Genomic DNA, 8,534 nt, shown 5'->3' with positions numbered 1-8,534 from the left:
ATTGATTGATTGATTGATTGATTGATTGATTGATTGATTGATTGATTGATTGATTCGACTAACAGGCTTTAAGGTTTGGGCGGAGAAAACGTTGAGTTCTCACTTCAGTAAAACCAGACTGCATTAAATTTTTCTTTCATGGCAGCACGCCTGAAGACCAATCAGAGAGGGTCGGCATAATGGGGACTGCGTCGGATCCCCGCGACTTCGTAGAGACTAGTTCGACTAAAACCGAATGAATCACTTGCGATGTGTCCTACTTTTAGCAACAAGCTTTGAACATTGCTTGCGTGTTTCGGAAGTACGAGTTGAAACTGCGCTAGAGTCATCACACATATGCTGCTACTTCCGAATTGGCCGCTTTTGTGGTCTGTGACGGTGGCACTAATTAGCATATTTCTCCTTCTTTCTCCAGGCGTCAACACAGCTGACGGAGAAAGAAACGGCTATCTTCGACGCAATTAGGGTAAGTGAGTAATTGTGAGCGGGCCCTGGTTTTGAGGTCAGCTAAACTTGCGGACATTTCAGCGAGAAAAAAATGACCGTTTGCGGCGTAACACCTGGAAGCCAACTCCACTCTATCTGGCTGTTGTAACTGGGTTTGGTGATAGCTGCAGAAGGTATTTAAGCCCTTTTAGCTCTCGTTAGAATGCTTGAAAAAGGGCTCGTCGTCTCGCTCATTTCTCCCACGCCGGCCAAGACTGCAGACGCAAGGTTTCCCGCCGCTAGTTTACCCCTCCGAAAACTCCAACATGACCGCACAATGCACAAATCTTTTCTTTCGCTGATACCCGCGCCAGCGTGGTTAAAGTATTAACTGTTTCGTATAATTGAGTCAAACAAACAATGATCAAATATTTCTAATGAAGAATATAAAATTGCATTTGGGGCACTGTAATCGTGCACAAAGGAGTGCTAGTTTATACTTAACCATGTAATTAACTAAAAGAAGCGCCACATATTTTCCACGCCTAGAAAGACGCTCCCCCAAAAGTTGGTATACTGTATATAAAACGCCTTCAGTCACGATCAGTTTACAAAGATAGTTTAAGAAGCCGGAAAAATGTTCAGAACACTAAAGGTTAAAATCGCACTCTCTGTGTTACATGTGTTAACATTTAAAATTCGTGTGCCCATCAGCGCATATCCATTCGGCGCAAGCATAGACCAGCCGACATTAACGCAGCAGCAATGACCAGTAGAATTTTACGCGCCCCACGAGCATCGAAAGGAGCATCGATGTATTTTGAACAGCACGCCATGAAAAACATTCCTCAGTTCAGGTAAATTTTACTGAAACGTTGGGCGCACTCTGTTGAATGTGTGTCACCGAAAAAGTTTAGTGTAAAGTTTGTTCTTCAGACTCCCACACAGTGGCGTTTGTGATTGACTTATATCGCAACTCTCACTAATAAAGAAAGACAAAAGAGGCCGGTAGGCGATGGGTCGCCACTGAGAACACTGTTTTTCGTTCACAGTAAACGGAAGTTTTTTTCGGACCCTTGTTCTTGTTAGTTTTGTGCTAGAAAACCGTGAGCTTTGGGTTTCGGTGGTAAGAAGCATACGCGATAATGGTCTCCTGGTTTATGTTATGTACATGTGTGACAGTTTTCCCCCTCTTCTGTTTCTGTAGGCCTGCACTATCGCTGCCATACCGTCACCGAAAGTTTAAGAAAATGGAGAGAAAGAAACAACACAGCCATTTGCGACGCTTTACGTGTCTGTGAGTTTCTTGCGCAATAAATAAACTCATCAGATCCTTGTTCATGTGTCCCGTGTGTGATCTTTAAGCAAAATAGTTGCTGTTTCTTTGTGTGTGTATTTGTCGCTATCCCCTATATCGGCTCAGTGGTCATGAATCTATGAAAGCAGCGAGTACTACGCAGTCACCAATATTTAAACGTTCCTAGTTCTGTTGACAAATTTATTTTTTTCCAACAAATGCCAAACCTTAACAGCAGAAAACATTGTTTGTCTAGAAGAACCTACATCATACATAGAACCTATATAGAAGACCTATATCGCAAATTTGCTGGAAATAAATAAATGCGAATCTTCTTGTTTGTCCTTGAAAGTTTCTCAGGAGGAATGGGTAAAAAGTGTTTTAGGACGCCTGACAAAAAGACCATCCTCCTCAAATAACCGTGAGAAGACATTTGGCTGGTGTAGAATACAATATCACAGTCATAACATGCATTTCAAAGCATATCAATACAGATTCAGCAATTCGTGGAAGACAAATCTTGAAGACAAAAAATACACATCAGTACAAACTACACGTCAAAGCCTAAATTTGAAAGAATTAAGTTAAAAATATTGTTTGGTACAAATTTATAAGAAACGGGCACTTACATGCTTTTCACTGAGTTTCTCTGATACTTATCCGATACTTAGCCAATAGCAGAAATTCTTCTCAAACAAATGAATTGGAGTCTCGTTATATCCAAAATCGTCTAATCGAACACGCGGTTCATTTGACCTATGCTCAGTCGGTCCCGTCAGCATGAAGTGCTTTAAATTCGCTCCCTTAATTCTAACTCCACTCAGTTCAAACCATCTCTATGTGCCTTTCGAGTCTGAGTTCTTGAGAACTCACAGCATTAACAATGCCTCATCAGCTGCAAACGAAAGGCGCAATCAAATTCTAATCAGGACTTTGAGTAACATGCACTTTCTCCTCGGTGGCAAAGTCGCATGGAACTAGAGTGCTCTTAAGGAAACAGTTTTCTTCATCCTCTGAGAGCAGCGTTCAATTGAGATTTGCGCTCACCTATCAAAGCCTAAAACTACAGGTAACACCTATTAGGTTCCTCAATATCTCGTTCACTGCGATAAAACTCGCTATTTATTCATCTGGTCGGTTCTGTGATACCTCGTAGGCGGCTGTAAGAACTTATGAGACAAAGAACCGCAGGACGATTTATCCCGTACCTTTTAATACTTTAGGGGAAAATGGAGGTAATCGAAACTGGCCAATATCGATGGATTATCACGTTATAATGACAAAGAGGCGACGTTCACTGAAAGCACAGTTTTTATAATCTAAAAAGTGCAAACAAAAATTTACAGGGACAACAAATTAACTAAAGCGTTGGTAGAGCGACAGCATTAGAAGAAGCTGTTGATACCACTATCAGAAGTGACGTCACTTCTGATGACGTCACAGTCTGATGATGTCATTTTCTTATAGCCAATTGGGGAATATTACGACCAACAATACATTTTTTCTCATGAGGATTTTAATGCTCTCCCATTAATAACTAATATTCAGGCATCCCAGCCACTGGCCATTTTCACAAGAAAACTGCGATGACGTCAGTTCTTTTTGACAGCGGACTCCTGGGGCTGAACTACACCGCCATTTATTTATTTATTTATTTATTTATTTATTTATACATACATACTGCAGCGCCGTTATATGCGCTATGGCAGGAGTGGGAAAAACACAAAAATGAAAGGTAACAAAATGCAGCAAAATGTACAAAGTTAGCACTACAAAAAAAGTTAAAATCACAAACGAAATATCAAACAAGAAAGGAACTGTTAATGACAGGGTAAGAATACACAGCGATTATGCGTCTTCAACGGCAGTTACAAAGTTTTGAAATGGACAAGAACGAATGGACCCAGGTAGAGAATTCCAGGCTTCTATTGAACGAGGAAAAAACTGAATTTGAACAAATTAGCATGCGCAAAATACGGTATCAAATTAAGCTCGTGATGACTTCTTGTAGATGATAATGGTGCAAAGTTAATGTAGTGGTTAGCTGAGAGCCTTACTGAGGAATTAACGATACAATGTAAGAATTTTAATGATTCAGTGTGGCGACGGGCAGACAGCGTGGTTAAATTCAATGAGAGAAGTCAGTTCGCGAGCCAGCGTTCAAAATGTCTAATGCATTCTGCATCATCATTAACGTAATGAATTTAAATTAACTGGCGTATAAGAAAGATGTTCTCTTGCGCAGCTTTGCATTGTCCCGCAGTAAATGCCTTTTGCTTTCGAGAGCGGGTCACTACAGCCACAAAAATCGAAATAATCAAATTTAAGTGAAATCAAAAATTCAGTAGGTCCCCTCGGTGTCCTTAAATGGGCAAGGAGGAGGACTCAATTAACCCATTGAGTGACAGCACGAAATATGATCAGCCAGTCTGCTAAGCTTTCGCGCTTAGTTCAAGATTTTCTTTTTGTTCATCAGTGAATTTATTAAATAATAGGCATTCACAGGGCCAACCCTTAAGATGTAGTTTACTGTCCGGTATAGCGCCTAAAGGCTTAGAATGTTATCCATGTAGGATTTTCGTGGAGGAGTGAGCGGCGAGGGCAGAAGCGCCAAACAGAGTCCTAGGCTTGCGCTAGTCACGCCGATAATTAAAATCTTCACAAGTCACCACTCTTCTACATGCATTATAAATGTCCTTTGAAAGCCTGACTGCATAACACAAAGACAACGTACCAAGAAATACTCCTCTAGAGGAGGATGATTGATCGTGAAACAAGACGATGTTTTATTTTATTATTATTATTCGAGATGTTTGTCATTAGGCATGAGAAAGGGCCGATCCCTCCCGTTACGAAGAGTAAGACCGGAACAGTTAGGCCTGATGGCAGAATTAATATTAACATGTCTTTCCAGGTGCTCAGAATTGCCGCGTTGCGCACCTGAATGACGACCCTGCAGTACCACTTTTTTTAGCATCTCCCGGAGGATGATGCACATTTATAAGTTACACGAGACGCGTTTGCACGAACAAAAGCTCACTGTAGCGCCGCCTCGCGTTCTAGTCACTTGATATCAACACCAGCGTATGGAGCCCGTCAGTTGATACTGGCAGGTATGCCAGGCTGCCGGCTTTGTATGCTGGTTACGTAAAAGGTTTTTCTTCACAGCATCACCCGTAAACTCTTGCTGCGACTCTATAAGCCAAGGAGACAGGCAGATTTGTTTTCATATTTGTTTCCTTGTTCATTTCTCTATCTTCAGTGCTCTAAGTCGTTACAGAAGGGAGCGGTTTTGAACAGACAAGGGACAGTGAGCAAAAAAAAGTGGTAGTGTTTTAACGTAGTGAAGCCGAGTAGACTGGCGAAAGCATGTGTTCATTGTTCGCCTCTTCTTTCTGGCATCTGCATGTGCACGCAACCGCGTTCCTCGCTCTTCATCTTTACACCCTCTCTCCACTCGGCGGCAGCTGGCGCGACGCCCTCCGCCCATTGGCTACAGCTGGCGTGACGCTCCTTCGAACAACTCCGGGACTTCTCACAAGATTCTTCGTTGGATTTGACCCCGTTAAGTAGTGCTTTCGCGCTAAAATTCAGCGATAATTAAAGAAAGTTGAAAATATTCAGCGGCGTTTACTGCAAAACTCGAATTAATCCCCCCTCCCCCCCCCCCTCACCCTCTCCAATAGCTTCTGCATTCGCAGACTGCTGACCCCATGACCACAGAGGGCCCGCTGCAGAATGTGCCCACTGTGTTCTACGTGGGCCTTACTGCCCAAGGGGACGACGGCGCCACTGTCGACCCCGTTCACACAGCTCACTCTCGAATACAGGCAGTGAAGAAACTGTCTTCAGCGGCGGCCTTGATACAGCAGCGATGTTGGGACGGATGATGTCGACTGGCGCTTCTTTGCATGCACTGTCTTCAAAATTAAATATACATTTATCAGTAAACAAACATTGAAACTTCTAACAGCTATCATTGTGACTGTTAAAATTGGATCGCCACTGGATATATCAGCAGTGAAATAACTGTTTTAGTTTACCTGCTTGGTATTAGCACTTAGCTAACTTTATTAATGTTATGCTGCATCTGATGAATGCAATATCACTTATTTCTTCTTGTATCCTTCGGTAGTGCTGTGCTGGTTCCTGGTGTTTTTTTTTTTTCGCGTTTATTTTTTTACTGTACGTGAGTTTTTCCTGAACTCAAGATCCTGTTACAGGCTTTTGCTCTTCTGCTCTCCTTTTTTTGTTGATATGGTAAGTACATACTCAGCTTCTAGCAATTAAGGCCTTATTTCATTTCAACTCAAAAGAAGTTCGTACCACAGAACAGAACTCACAGTTCACGGCGGTGATCAGCGCATGATGGCGCAGGTATAATGGGTCGGTAAGTAACTCACCTCTCTAGGCTTTAACAAGGGATCGCCTTTATCAAGGAGTGATGCACTCCTGGAGAAGCCTGCAAAACATTTCACTTCGCCCTTTATTATTGTTATGTGGATGCGACAATGTCGAGGACAACCACAGAGCGTGCTGGCGTGGCACTGAAATGAACTCATTTTTTGGGGGTAGGGAGGGGGGGGGGGGGGGGGGGGGGGCGAGCCTTCTTTCTACAGAGAATAAAAAAACGGCGGCCCGATTGCGCTAAGTGTAGAGAGCTGTCGTCGAAAAGCAAAACGTTCGCAGCTGTCGGGTAGTGTCTCGGCATTCGCGCGCCAACGACGCAAACTTGTTCACTTTTTATGTTCCGTAATTAGTGTACGTAGCCCTCTCCTGTCCTTGATCGATATCGCCCCTCTCTCTACTTTTTCTCGCTATCCTCTCCCGGTCTCTTTGCGGCGGGCAGCAACTCGGGCGCTTAAGACATTATAAAGCAATTTCTCTAGCCGGCAACATCTTTTGCTTCTTTTTCGTATTGTTTTAAAGAACAACTACTCGATTCAATTGGTCACGTTCAGATTATAGGTGACATATTTACAGATTTATACCTTTATTGGTGAGGTTTATAGATTCTGACGTAAGATGCCTAAACCATCGCCAATAACTTTAAAAGTTGTAGAAACTGTTGAGCGCGGTTACAATCCTACCAGAGAAATCTGGCTTCTTCTCCTGTGGTAGGCAACCTTACAGGCAGCTTGCCTGCGGCGATGCAGGAAGAACTTGGCAAAACGAACATAACCAATTTCGCTGCAATATTGAAGGAGAGGAAAATAGTAGATACACGACAAGCGGCAGTAATTTGTTTTACCGAGAGTGTGACAGAGCCGCCTATACCCCGACTTCTAGCTGCAGGAGCCCTCCCTTCCTCCGCCTTATGGACAGCTTAATTGGCCTAAGCTAAGCGGCAATGGGGGCCTCACGCTGAATGATGTAGAGCCCGGAAACATTCATACTGATTACGCCCTTCGCCGCTGGCACTTTTATCCCGACTTAACCTGTGCAGGTTAGCAAGAAACGAAATGGAAAATGATGCAACGCTGCGTTCAGGAGGCGAAGAAGGCGGAAGATCGATAGACGACCACGCCTTGGTGGAAAACCCAGATCCTTTTGACGAACCATAACGGGAAGCCGCACTTCCTTCTTGGTCAAAATAGACATCCGCATTCCGTCCTGCAGCCGCCGCAAAACTAGTTTTAGCTACCTGTTGCCGTCTCCCCTCCGGCCATGTTTCTAGCCGCGTTATGCCATGCGCGCCCATTTTAGGCAGTCGCGGTCATGCTGCAGGCGGCTGTAATATTATCCTTACTATAATTATTATTCTTGATGTTACTAACGCTTGCTATTATATTCGTATTCCTATTATTATTAATGTTTCAAAGGCTTGCCGGCTCAAGTTTTTTTCTGCTATTTCCAAAACTGTGCTGAAGACTACTTCGTTTGAATACAATATTTTACTCTTGTATTTTATTGACGCGTGTGTATTTTCATTAACTTCGCCCGCCAGGAACAGGCGACTTTGTCATTGTTAAATCGTTTTAGCTTGCTGTATTCTGAATGCAATAAAAATGCTTATTTTGCCACGTCAACTTGCCGGGCCAAGTACCATTGGCTGCTATTGGCTTAGACGGACCTGATGAATATTCTAATCAACTATGGTGAGAATAAAGATCTTATTGTTATTAGTATTATTACTGTCCCTGTTATCGCTTTGCTTTGGCATACAGTATATTAAGATACGGTATTACTATTTTTGCCTTCTGCTCGGAGCGTTGGATTTGCAGGATCGACAGCATTTTGAAGAATATTCTTAAAAGCGGCGCTTATAACACGGCCATTTGTCAGCTGAAAATATGTTTCGTGATCTAGGGCTCCCAAACTTCAAATCCTTGTTCATTGATACAGTTGTCCTTAAGCATTATTGGTCCAATGAATTTAAACAGGAAAATACTCCGACAGACATCTTAGAAAACATAACCGTTACATGCTTCCTCGTTTAAACAAGAGGTATGCTGCGGCCAGGCATTGCTCTTATGTTCCGGTTACTTTTAACAAACTGCCGAATAAGCTTGATAGCTTCCACGTCATCGAGAACAGCACATTCACATTGCATTGCCGCGCCGCATTTTTTTTAATTACGTGAAAACTTATGGTAGTCCTGAATCACATGCGCAGGTTGAAGTTTTCCTCAGCAGCTAAGCTGTTTCGTTTTAGCTTCATGTTTTTTCAAAATTCTCTCTGAAATGCTGCCTAAGTTTGCATAGTGGCCCGCGCGCTGGGCGCTTTGAGGCACAAGTACGGATCTTGAAAGGAACGTGCTTTCCGGGAAATGTGATCGCGAGGTTTTCCGACAGCATTCAGCCAAAATAAG

This window comes from Amblyomma mixtum, chromosome 7, assembly GCF_055824585.1.
Source record: "Amblyomma mixtum isolate Tamu chromosome 7, ASM5582458v1, whole genome shotgun sequence".
Classification (NCBI taxonomy): domain Eukaryota; kingdom Metazoa; phylum Arthropoda; class Arachnida; order Ixodida; family Ixodidae; genus Amblyomma; species Amblyomma mixtum.
The sequence above is the reverse complement of the archived record's forward strand: the minus strand, read 5'-3'. Positions refer to the sequence as shown.